Genomic DNA, 13,221 nt, shown 5'->3' with positions numbered 1-13,221 from the left:
CTCAGAGCTTGAATCTGCTTCTCTTTAAACAAAGGGAGAAAGCACCCCTTATACTTTCTAATTTTTCTAGATGCAGCCTGTTGGTTTCACGTTATCTGACTCCCTGTTTCCCAAGAAATCATGCGACAAACATCAGATTCCCCAAGCAAGCTGCCTTGCGTGCACACCCAAATGGCATTCGCTGCTCCACAGTGCCCTACAGCTAGAGGTGGTGGCAGCAGCCTCGTCTGTTGTGCTGAAGAGTCATTGCAGCCAACTCGGAGCACTCAGCCTTCGTACTCAGCATGCAAGGCATGTCTTGTTTATAAATATGGTTTCAATTATAATCCCAGACAAAAAACAGGCCTATAAACAAAGATACAATAAAGCCTCACAGGACAATACTGAATAATGACAGGAACAGCAACATGCAACAGGAACCTCATTTTTAAGGTCCAAGCAACTTCCACCGGGAATTGAGGGCATTCAGCAACTATCAGTTTCAAGCTATCGATAATTCTCTCTTTTCCTGTTCGTGTCAAATTAAACTTCCAGCATGAATCATTACCCAGAACATATGCCTCAGACCTACTTGGTTATTTACACAGAATTCATTCTTTCCTGCAAATTCCACATCTTTGTGTCTATTAAGCACAACTCCTTGCTGTCAGTTGTACTCCTGAGACCAGGGCAGCACCGAGCCGCCTCATAACGAGGCATTCCCAGCTCAGGGAAGCTAATTACAGCAAACTGCTGACAGAGTGCCTGCACACAGGAGGGAAACATGCTGTGGTACAAGCTAAAGAATGTCAGGGTGGAAGGTGACTGCATAGTTCATGAATTCCCAAGCCTCAGCTTCAGTTAGAACATTTTTTCTAAAAAAGACTCTTCTGAGACATTTGCAAATTTTGATGTATCACTGGTCAGTTATTTTACGTTTTTATTAATTTTTCAAAATTCTGGAATACAACCAGAGGCGCCTATGCAGGGCCTGGAGCACGCACAGCCCAAAAATCAGTGCTACTGCAGGAACGCAGCCCTCTACATGGCCACACTGATGGCACAAATGGCACCCACAGTGCTCCTGGGAGCCACACAACCAGCAGGCCCTTGGGGCTGCATGCTCCCAAAGCGGGCTACCAAGTGGACAATGAGACCACTGTGTGTGAAGAGCATAGCAGGTCCAGGGGCAGGTGGTGAGAGACCGTGTCCCCAAGCAGACTGCCCACAGCCACAGCCCTGCCTGTTTCAGCCTCACCTGAGCAGGGCTGCAGGAGGCAGGCTCCCAGCAGAGAGGAGGGGTGCTTCTGTCAGTAGCACCTCTTTCCTGGGAGCAGAGGAAGCACATGGAGCCTTAGCACATTGCTTTCGCATGCGGAGTCAAGTCCAGCCTCAAGCTATAATATTTGCAATACAGCGATGGCACAACTCACACCCAGGTCTCAGCAAGCTCACTGACCCTTCCACTTGCCTCCCATCCACCTGATCCATCCAGCAGCACCAGGACCTCTCCTTCCCCAGAAGATCTCAGCTGTTCTCTAAACTTTAATTACCTATCAGCACTAAGGGATAGCAACATCCTCCTCTCACCGACAGCTGAAGTGGTAGGAACAGAAGCCAAGAGGCACTAATTTGCTGTCCCTGTGCAGGCTGACGGTGCTGCTCCATGATCTGCGCCTGTGCAACAGGCCTGCTTCCCACCTGTGGCACTGCAAGTGGCAGCAACATGTCTACCCCAGGGAGCCTGGCTAGAAAAAACATCCTGTCAGCTGTAAGAGTTTTATTTGTTAAACTCAGCAGGGTCCATACATTTACATCTGGTTTCTGCCTCTCTCAGTTTTCAAGGTGTTTTGATTCCAGGAGAAGGATGCATCTTTATTGGAAAACACTCAAGACCACAGCTAGCAATAGCAGGCCCTTCTCGTCTCACAGAGTTAATTAAGACTTCCTTCCCTCACTCCTAAACTACAACCTTGTCCTTATGCAGGACATTTCTTTGCTAAATCTTGATATAAAAAATATTTTGTTCTTTACCAGTGACATTAACCTATGTGCATGCACACCTCAGACCATGTAAGAAGCATGACTACTGCCTGATAGCATTCATAATGGGCTGTTGGTCATTATTTTTCACAGAAAAAAAATCACAGAGGGTTAAATAAACCTGTTCTAGATTTTTATAATAGTCATAAGTAATAAAACCGATGTTTTCCAAATCACAGACTGTTGCTTCCCCCAGACTTTGAAAGTGACGCCTTCTTTCGTGAAGATACGTACATCTTCAATATAAAATATACCAAATTTTAAATCTTGTTTTTCCTAATGTACCATCATCTATATCCTCATTAAGCTCATCCCATATTTCAGAAGCAATCGTGACATTCAAATGTTTGTGCCTTTGCTCCACACAGTCTGCTGTCTGTATGTTCTCCTCCAGTTTTTCCATCTACGGCACTTATTTTAGCACTCAGAGTTCCAAGGAAGCCAGGAAAGATTTCAATCCTTGGTATCTGGAAAAAACATCTTCAGACAAAACCCTGCAAGTCTGCTCGGTCTCAGCTTTCACTGCATGAACATCCGCAGCCAGCGGGGCACCCTGCAGCATCACCCAGCTGATGCAGAGCACCAGGCCAAGGGTAGTGAAAACTGCTTGCTTCTTTTTGTGCATAACAACTTGCTCCTTCCCTGAAATAACCCTGATAAGTTATTTTGCAGAAGCAAATGTGTATAAATGACAGGATTCTAATATCGGAATGTTTCACTCTGGTGCAAACAGACAGCTCCAGTGTCCCCCTCTCTGCCTCCCTGCCCCTTGGGTCAGCCAGGAAACATCCAGAACAACCACTCCTGCCGCGTTGTGCAGCACTGTCTGTGACTTTGTTCGCATGAAGTAATCATCAAGTAAAGGTCAGAAGTGTAGTAATATCTAAAATATGTACAATAAACATTCTCATCTTTCCTAGGTACTAAGGAACTCCCATTTTCTGCTCATGGATTTCAAAAGTCTTCTGCTAAAGGTAACTCATATAAACAGAGACCCTAACCCCGGAAAGCATCAGCCCTCCTCCAAAGCAGCAGTTCCCAGCTCCAGCAGTGGTGGATCAGAGGTGTTGGAGGGGCCAGTCTGGGGCAGGAGTGACGACCACAGTGTTTTTCTCTGTGCTGAACAAGACAGATCTTTGCAAACTATGCAGAGACAGGAAAAACATTTCAAGACTGAGCACATTTTAAAAACAAACAAACAAAAACTACACTAAAAACAACCAAGAAATCCATACCACAGAAAAATGAATTGCTGTTTGCAAACGCCCACAGAGCTGCCCGTTGCTAATGAAATCCCTCATGGCAGAACACATGAGGAGACGACGCACTGAGGGGGAACAGACAGCAGCAGCCACTGCCCAAGACACAGGCCAGTGCATAGCAAAGTTTGGGCTGCTTGAATGTATTTGGTTCCAGCAGCCTGCAGGCAGAGCACAAGCAGGTGCCCAGGGCCCTGGCCATGAGAGCCTATGTGGGAAAAGGGCTGCAGCTGCCCAGTGCCAGTAGACAGTGCGAGGCCTGGACGGCTGGGCAAGGAAGCTGCCTCCAGCTCATTTCCAGCACAGGAGGAAGAAGGACATTGTGTACATTTCTGGGGGATATGGGGGGGTGAATCGAGCAAGCTGTTTCCTGCCAAAGGAACACACACTCCTGCCAGCATCTCGGACAGCAGGCACTGTGCAGCCCCTGGGCTCTAAAAAGAGCAAACACGCTGCAGTCCTGGCACCTCCACCTCCTCCCCAGCCGTTTGCAAACACAATTATCCTCATTGGGTCTCTCTTTGCCAGAACGTGTGCTTAATCAGCTGAGCACATAAAGCACAGAGGGAAAGCAGTTTTTTATTGCAGACTGAAGTCAGATTTCAGCCTGAATTGTTAATGTGCTCTGGTCAGCTATTTGTTTTCTCTTTAATTTGTTCCTGACCACTTTGCTAGTGGTGAGGTATTTGTGTTTTTTATTATTTATATGAGACATAAACCAAAAACACTTTCCACCCTAACTAGCAAAACAGTCCATTGGGCTGTTTCTCTTGCACAAAAATGGTCTCTGGAGGCATGACAGCTATCTTCCTTCTCGCTATGCTAGCCCTTAAACAGGCAAGGCTTTCTTCACGGCCGGCCCTGCAGATCTCTGATCATAGCCATGCCAGCAGGCTTGTACCATCACACAACATGACAGAACACCAGTCCTGCATCCCACCATGCACTAGGCTCAACATCCTGTGAGGGTGCACAGACAGCAGCCTGCCAGGCAGCTTGTGTGCAGGACATCATTCATTTCAGTATGAGTAGAAAAGCAAATAAACAGAAAACAAGTTTACTGATTTTAGCTGTGTGCTGTCCTGGAGGTGCGATTTGGAAACGAAATGTCATGAGCTGTTTCTGCATCCAGGAGCGGTTTTGGCAGAGCAGAAGGGAAGGTTTCTTTGGAAAACAGTCTTAAAGATTGAAAATCGTCTGGGCAGAAATGGCACCTGGCTTTACTTTCTGCTAGGTAAAAGGCTGGGGAAAATGGTGATTCACCACTCTTTGACTTTGCCCTAGAGATATATTTCATGAAATCCTCAGAATTTAAAAAAGAAGCTTCAGTTTATTGTTGTCATTGCTGAGAAACTTTAGTTAATTCTATAGTAACTGCTTTGCCAATAAGAGAGAAATCCATCTCATCTTTAAGCCAGTTAGCATGGATAAGAATAACCTCTTTTCATAGCATACACTTTGGGACACGCTTCAAACCTACTGCAGAAGCTGCCTGAAGTAGTTTATTCACTCAGCTTCCTGTTGAGCACATCTGTGCTGAAAAGATACCACTACACAGACATATGCTTTCAAACCCCTGCACCACAGCACTTCACAACGTTAAGAGCACAATCTCCAATGCAACAAGATTTCCAACAGGCACGATGGGAAAGCCTGACACATACTGCTAACCACATGGCATATTGAATGTGGCTTAAGAGAAGAAAGCGGACAGAACATACATCTGGAAAGAGAGGAAGTAAATCTAATTAAGAACAGGAAAAGCTTAGGGAAGCAGCTAGGACAAACAAACATCCTAATAATGATATGAAAAATATAACAGCAAATTCAAGCAAAAGGACTTTTCTTCCCCAGTTATCTCAGCTAAGTCATTTCCACCACAACTCAGAGACAAAGTGTTCTTGGTGCTGGTTTTGAGTAATTCACCAACACAGATTTATGACACTGTTCCCTACAGCCAAGGCAGAGAATACATTTTGAACCTCCACAAACTGTCAGAATTTCTCTTCTGATTAAAAAAAATATTCTTTCTGCCATCCATCCAAACATGAGGGGGAGAGGAGGAGGTTGGCAAGTATACTATGGCAGCTTCTAATACACAAAAATGCCTGCAGCAAAGGAGATGAGCAGAGTGCTGTACAACTCACTTGAGGCCTCCTTGAGCTGCTTTCTACTTTACTTTCCAAAGCAGTTTAAATTTAATCACCAATAGGGATGTCTGGAAGACTACACAGCTGCTTTAGATACCACCACTCCGTAACGCACCTGTCCTTATAGCCAACACACCACCAGACAAAGGGATAAAAACAGAAGTAATGCTAACACTGTGATAAGCCTGGAGCTAGAAGGAAATTGCTGAACAAAATGTTCTCTTTCACAACAGCATTTGTTTCTAGCAGTTATCTCAGAGAGTTCCTGTTAATGACCTTCTGTATCTTAACTGATCTGAGCTGCCTTGTCCAAGGCCAGATAGTATGTTCTGCAAGACCTTGGCTTAGCAGTGATCAGACTGTAGAATACATGCTTATCTTATCCATGTTAGTATGGTAGAGACCTAAAAAGCTCAGGATACAGCCTTGATTTTTATAAATCATCGTGCAAAAGAATCCTGAAGATTCCTATTAGATTACAAAATGCAAAGCCCTCAAAATTAATTATAAAACAGACTCCTGAGAATAAGTGGAATGACTTTGGAATCATTATTCCTAACTGTTGCAACAAAACTGTATTGAAATTCTTGCATCTCTGTTGGATTTCCAGCTTTCATTTTCAGCTGTAAACATTCAAGGAAATAATGTTCGTGTTTCCTGTTTTCCCCAGAGGAAAGAATACATAGGGCTTTCCAAAGCCTTGTGAATTCCTTCAGCACCTCCTAATTGAGATCTTCCTTGCCAAAGAATGAGTATTTTACCTTGTGGTTGTTCTAAAAAAAATGTGTTATGATGTGCTGGACATTTTGTCAGCATTATGTTCATTAGTCTATTTTCATGTGCTTGACAGTAATTCTGTCCCTGGATGAACAGCTTAAAGTCAGCAATCATTTATGCAAGGTTATATATAAAATGGAGTTACTGAGGACAACATCACAGTTCTCAAATATTACAAGTATCCAACCTCCTGAAAATGTGGGCCTGAAGAAAAGAGTTACTACCCCGTTCTACCAGAGAGGCCATCTGCACTGTGTCTGAGAATGACAAGAACCGTGACCATGACAGGGGAGCTTTGGCAGAGGCTCTGTCAAGCAAATCAGTTACAAGTCTAAGTGCAGACCAACATAGAAGCTGGCTGGCTACCAAGTGGAAAGGGCCCAGAGAAGAGGCATTTCTTCTTATCTTAGGGGTTTTTGTTGTTGTTGTTGTTTTTCTAATGTACTTGTTCTTAGATATATTACTTAACCAAGGTTGGAAAATCTCCGCTAATCTGCTTATTACCTTGACATAGTAGGAGTTCACAAGATATTCCAGTACATCTGAGCTCAGTTTAAATTAGAGCAAATGAGAGGAATTTGCAAAGTCTGCCAAAAGAGTGCAGGTCCTTGCTTAAAGCACAGGGACAAACAGTGCCTGCCATCAAAATGGGGAGCATGCAAAAGATTAGGAATACTGCTCAGAAAAGTGAAAGCAATTGATGTCAGTTTTAAGGAGGAATGTTTAGTTTTACAAAGAGTACTGTTATCCTCATCTGAAATGTAGCTCATCGTTGGCTCTCCACTAACCCTAACTATAAACTGCATTTGAAGCCTATGCCTTGCTGTAATCCTAACTATTCCTGATCGAGTCTCAGTCTGCCCACTGGAAAAACTTGTCAAGGCCAAGCCTTTCCTTTCACAGTGCAACCTCATTTGGAGCTCAAGGAATTTTGATTCTACTACGAGTTTACAGCAAATTCAAGCTTACAACTAGGAAGGAAACAAAGTTTAAAGGTTCTGTTCTGTGGGGTTAAAATAACGCTGCTAAAGGAACTAGTGGGCTGCACAAGGATTTCAGCCACAGCCTGCAGGCCTTGCCTGGTGGCCCTGCTCAAAGGCTCAACCCATACTAAGAGTTAGAAGAGAGACAAAACACAGAGCTCCAGGCAGACTGTGGCTGCACAGTCTGTCACAGAAAGAGTTAGGACAGAGAAACAGCCAAGAGCTCCAGGTGGAGTTGGGCTACATAGGGGCTACCAGGATAAGGGATGGACTCTTGAAAGATGCAACCACTAACAAACTTATTTACCTTGATCATTTCTGTAGGTTGTGAGATGATGTTCAGCTCTTGCTCAGAAGTAGGGTTTGGTTAGAGGTTAGGAGACAGAGCCCAGAGCTGCAAGTAGAGCCAGATTGCAAAGAGGCAGCCAGAAGAATAAGTCAGCCGCACAAAAACTTCACTCCTGGAAAATGCCTGGGCTATAAACTGGGCATTACTATATACTAATCAGTTAGAGTTTGGAGTTAGGTGGAATAGGACTCCAAGGGGATGCCAAAGGGAAGTAGTGTGGTGGATTATTCCTCTGGGCTATAATTGAGGCCTCACAGGTAAAGGCATAGCTCCCAACTAGGATTAGCATTCAGGTTTCAGTTAGCATTTGTCTAGGCTTTGTCTCTCTATTAACCTTAAACCCCGGGCTACATATGGGGTGAGCTTTCTCCATATGAACCACACATTCCCTAAACTGCCAAGGGCAAAGTTCTTGGGCAGCCCACCCTATACTTTGACAGTCACTTTGTACCACCTGGAGCCCCAGACATTTTTTTGTTTTGTTTCCAACCCTAATTTTAACTCTAGGCTTGGCCTTAGCTATATTCTCTAAGATAACCAGAGGTTTTTTCTACTATATCACTCTGGAAGTTGGTTATCTTGTCCTTTAATGTAGGTTGCATTTCCCTCTCTTGACTATCTGGAAAATAAATGAGAAACTAGAAGAGCAGTTTTCTCACAAAGATAGATCAGCTTGCAGTCAACCTGCAATGGAAGCTGTAAGCACAGCACTGTGGCCATTTTCTTGTCTGAGCAGTAGTATTTTATGAAGTCAAAACACAAATATTAACACTATGCTACCTGAATGCATTAATTGTTTCCTTATGTCAATTCTCATTCTGGACTCTTGTCACTGACGACAGAGTAGGGATTCAAGAAATAAATAGCCCTGTAATGCTACAGTGTTTGCTGGAGTCCTAAAATAGGAAAGAGAAGTGGTGAGATGGAGTTCCCATGTGACACCACACTACTTGCACAGAGAACAATCAATGCTGTAGATGCTGTCTACAGTGGTAGAACTGTAAATACTGAAATAACTAAGGCAGCTGGTAAAATCCTCTTGAAGAAAAACTAACGCAAAGCTGTAATTCTAAAAGCAGAAGGAGAGATCAGTTGGCACAAATAGTCTATTCTGTTGGGAATAAGTAGTGTTGGGAAGAAGTAGTCAAGGTTCCTTAGGGGTTAGATGCACTTTGCAATAAACACCACCTGCAAGTGCAGCACACAGCCAAGGGATATAGGGCGTAGAACAGGAAAGAGATGAGGACAGAAATCTTGCCATCCAGTCCCACCACTTTCAGGAAACAGTATCACATACCAAAGTGACTGGATGGTTTTCCTTGCCTTATCATTCAATTTTCCATATGGTTTAATAATTAATCACCTTGGCTGATGGTGCCATTTAACATCTTTAGGAAATCTGTCTTCTAAAACATTTCCTCAAATCATTTTGTAAACAGAGAAAGAAGTTGCATAACACAGATTTTCCATGTAGGGCAGTGACACAACCAGTCTAACTCCTGGAGATCTGCCACAAAATACGGTTGTACCAGTCAGTCTCTTGTATTCCCATCAACACTAAAAACCTAAAAACTAGCAGGAAGGGATAGGGCACAGAAAAAAATTGTTCATCGGCTAAACAAGCCAGTGGTAATTAAAGCAGACGTTGTACCCAGGTTACTTTCCATTGTATAGCGAAAGTGTTTAGTGAGGTCAGGCCATTGCACAACACTGTCTGCATAAAGAGGGAGGAATTCACTTTTCCAGACTTGGAGCTGTATCAGAGACAGCTCAGATGCATCCACAGCTGGTTCTTTTTGGACCCAGCACTAATGTGAGTAAGCACTGAGCAGCAAGTGATCTGGTGTATGTGAGTCTTCTACTCAGAGCTGACAGGACACCACAGCCATATAGAAAGCATCTCAGACAGTTACAGTTTGGCCTTAAAAATAAAATTAAAAATATCCAATATACAGATATAGTCATCTTACAAAAATTAAGCAATAATAAATATACTTGGTAATATTTGGCTGTGCTTTCTTATTGATATTTAGACCTAAATCTGATTTTGTGTCAGGCTTTCTGCCAGCACTGTGTACCAATTCCCCTGCTTTTTATTAAAACCAAGATCGTGTTGTAAATTAACCGAGTTTATATTGTATTTGAGTCACTCTCTGTTGCTGTCCTCCTTTTTCAAACCTGATGATATCAGACTGCCTCTGCATGCCTGTACCAAAGCCAACAAATCTTAGGCTCTTCCTAAGGCTTTCAGTATGGACCAGTGTTCTTGATCCTGTGCATTTTAGAAACACGGAAAACTTTACTGAATCAATACATTTCCATAGTTTCAGTGTTGTAACATGAAAGAAGCATGGATGTGATAGAAAAACCTATTTGTGCTTGCCTGTATTGACTTCTTTCCTCTATTTACCTTGTCTCTTAAAACCTCATTCAACGACCAGAGCTGCTTAGATAAATAACAAAGCATATCCAAAAGAAATAAGAGTAAGCGTCAAAGAAAATCCTTAGGTCAGCAACATTTAAACAACATTCTTTCAAACCATCAGTATTTTAAGCAAGCCAACATTTCTTAGATTTCAGCATTAATAAAGCACTTTTTTGAAGCTGGCAACTCAATGAGGAAAAAATGCAAAACACAATGTATTTCATTTCCTGTATGTTAGCACCATCACCTCTGTTAGAAAGCTAGCAGTCTGCTATGCTTTAAAATAAAGTTATCTCACGTTCATCCACTTGAAGTGGATGAGAAACCATTTGCACAGGCTCCTGCTGGGTGCTGGTAAGCTGACAGCAGGACTCTGGGCAGCCCAGCTATGTCTGCAGGCCTCTGGAATTGCCTTGGTGGAGCACAGAGGGCAGTCAGCACCAGCTACGCTGTGTCCTGTCCCACCTGGTGGCGTACGTCAGCATTTTTCCCCCGATCCAGCTCAGGCATCAGTGCACAGTGCTATTCCTCTGCAGCGCTCCCGGGGAATTCCTAAGAGCTCAGAATCAGGAAGATACAGATTTACATATTAATGTAATGCTGAAGTATAAAAGCTCAGGAAAATGGAAGCACCATAAGCACAGGCAGCTGGGGTCAGCTTGCAGATACTTAGTCTCCAAGTCAGGTCTGGTGCTGGAACAGCAGGACCATCACCTCACTCCAAGGACTTGCCTGCTCTCCCAGCCTGCCCCAGGGACATGAGCCCTGTGCTTGCACCTGGGTCGCACAGTGCAGGCGATGCTCACAGGGTGAAAGTCAGCATGGTGTTCATTTTCAGTGAAAGTAAAAGAGAAGCAGGCAGAAAATTAAGCCAAAGGCCAAGCTCTTACTCCATATAGAACAGTTTTTGTAAACTTTAGAGATCACCTCAAATTGTGAATTTATTATTTTCACATTGATGATCCTCTCTGCTTAGCAAGCATGTTTTTCCCTAGACGGCCTGCCTGCAGTTATCCAGCTATCTTCTCTTCCTATGAGCCAAGAGACATGTATTTTAAGTGAAAATAAAGAAATTCAGTGCTTATCTGACAGTCTGTTTACTCCTATATATCACCATTGTGTAAAGCCTGTAAATACTTTCCATATGCTAGCTAAAGCATTCTCTCCATTTCAGCATCTGCACCACTCGAACTTGCAGTCTCTCAAATTAGCATTAATACATTAAGGCTGACAAAAGAATAAACACAGCTCCAGAGCTCTTCTCCAACCATTGCAGTACAACATACAAAATCATCCAGAGTATCTCAGCAACCTCAGATTCAACAGCCTTATTTCAGAAGTAAAACTTGAGTAAAGTAAAACATTAACGTTTCAGGCTGCCTTACCTTTGCACCAAGCCTCAATCCAGCCAGCCAAAGCCAGTGGCTCTCTATCCCTGCAGCAGGAGCAGCCCTGCCTGGAGCACACCTGTGGGGCATTGCTGGTGGTCAGGGCACAGGTGCAGCCCATCAGCCTGGCCATGCTGTTCAGCTGAAAACAGGCTGCTCTGGGTTCTGCTAGCTGAAAGAGTAGTACCAGGCACATAGGAAAAATCCAGGTTAAGTAATTTAAAACTAAACACTGCTTTGGGTACCAAAAGCTCAAAACAATTCAGCACGCCAATCTGATGGGGAAGGGGAAACACTGGAACCACTGTATGTAATCCTATTTCACCAAAATCACTGTTCATGTGAAGAAATGTGGTCTCCTCCCGCTTGCTGCACCCAGCAGATTTTTGTGGGCAATAAATTCTTATGGTCATGGGCAAAAATTGAAGTAAGACTTCTGAGCGTTATGCTCTATGTAAACCAATTCTGTAGCGAAAACACGAATGTCAGAGTGTATGAGGTGCAGAAGGGTTAACTAGGACAGAAAAAGCCATGAAATACGCTCCTGTGCCTATTGATTAAACTGACTAAATGGCTTTCTGTTAGAATAATGCCAAGATGACTACATTGTAGGAAAGTATTTACATAACCTCAACCATCCATTTATTGCAGTGTATTAGATAGTCAGATTTTAATTCACCGTTCTTTTGCCCTCCACGCCTCCTTCCTTTGGTGTGTACTCATCTCTCTTGTAACCCTTACTTCCAGCTGGCCGCACAAATGGGAAAATGTCTTCCTTTGCAAGTGAAGTCATCATCAGGGCTGAGAACTGGATGAGAAGATTTCTCTAAAAAGTTATAATGGGAATTCCTCAGAGAGTTTGCTGCAGGAAGCCCAGCACTGCTATGCCATGCTGCCTGCTGCTCTCATTCCTTCACCCTGTGGTACCCACAGCATAAGGTGAGACAGTGACACCGCCCAGCACAGCGTGCTGCACACATTGCACAAAATGGATTTCTCAAAAGCAATCTGTGCTTAATGCTATTCTCCAAGAAATCCCCAACTCAGTTTAGTTGCCTACTAAACTCTCTACTGTCTCATCTCACTTCCTTTCAAGGAAGTCATCCTGGATAAAGTCCACACAAAGAAGAGAACTTCTGCCCATAGCTTTTTCCTTTTTAATTACTCTTGTTCATTTGAATGCATTACCTGCTCACTCTCACCTGAGGGGAATGTTGGAGAAAAAACACTGCCATAGAGAAATTTTCTTCTTAATTACCGCCAGTTGAATGTTTTTATTGCTGTGTACATGTCTGTGTCCTCAGGAGAGGCATAACAGGGTGTGTTGTAATTCAGTAGATCATCAAAATGGGCTTTGTTTTAGTTCTAGAGGTCTTTAGGAAAATAAAGCCAAGCTCCAGGGAAGATGTGAGATTCCTGCTGAAAGACTTCGTCAGGTCCCCATTGGGAGCCCACATGGTGCTGACCTCTGCCAGCATCTGTACCAGCACATCTGTGTCAGCTGCTGAGGAACATCCTGCTGCAATGGACAGTGAATCACCATGTGCTGAAAGCACAGCTTGTGATACATGGAGGGTGTACAATTCCCTTGAATTTTATGACTGATAAAAGAACTATTTTATTTCCTTTATAAATGTTTTTGGCACTGTGGAACAGCTTCATATGTCTGTATTTATAGAACTGGGCAGTAATTTCTCTCCACAGACTTAAAATCTTACTCAAAGAGTTCAACTAACCAATGTATGCTGCTTGTACAGTTTTTCTTCCCCTTCTTCCCGTTCCCCCTTGCCTGAGAGCACTGTGTGGTTTTACTGCTGTGGTTGATGTTCTGAGGCATTTGGTGAGTCCTGAACACAAGCTGTGGCCAA

Source organism: Meleagris gallopavo, chromosome 10, assembly GCF_000146605.3.
Source record: "Meleagris gallopavo isolate NT-WF06-2002-E0010 breed Aviagen turkey brand Nicholas breeding stock chromosome 10, Turkey_5.1, whole genome shotgun sequence".
NCBI classification, from domain to species: Eukaryota; Metazoa; Chordata; class Aves; order Galliformes; family Phasianidae; genus Meleagris; species Meleagris gallopavo.
The sequence above is the reverse complement of the archived record's forward strand: the minus strand, read 5'-3'. Positions refer to the sequence as shown.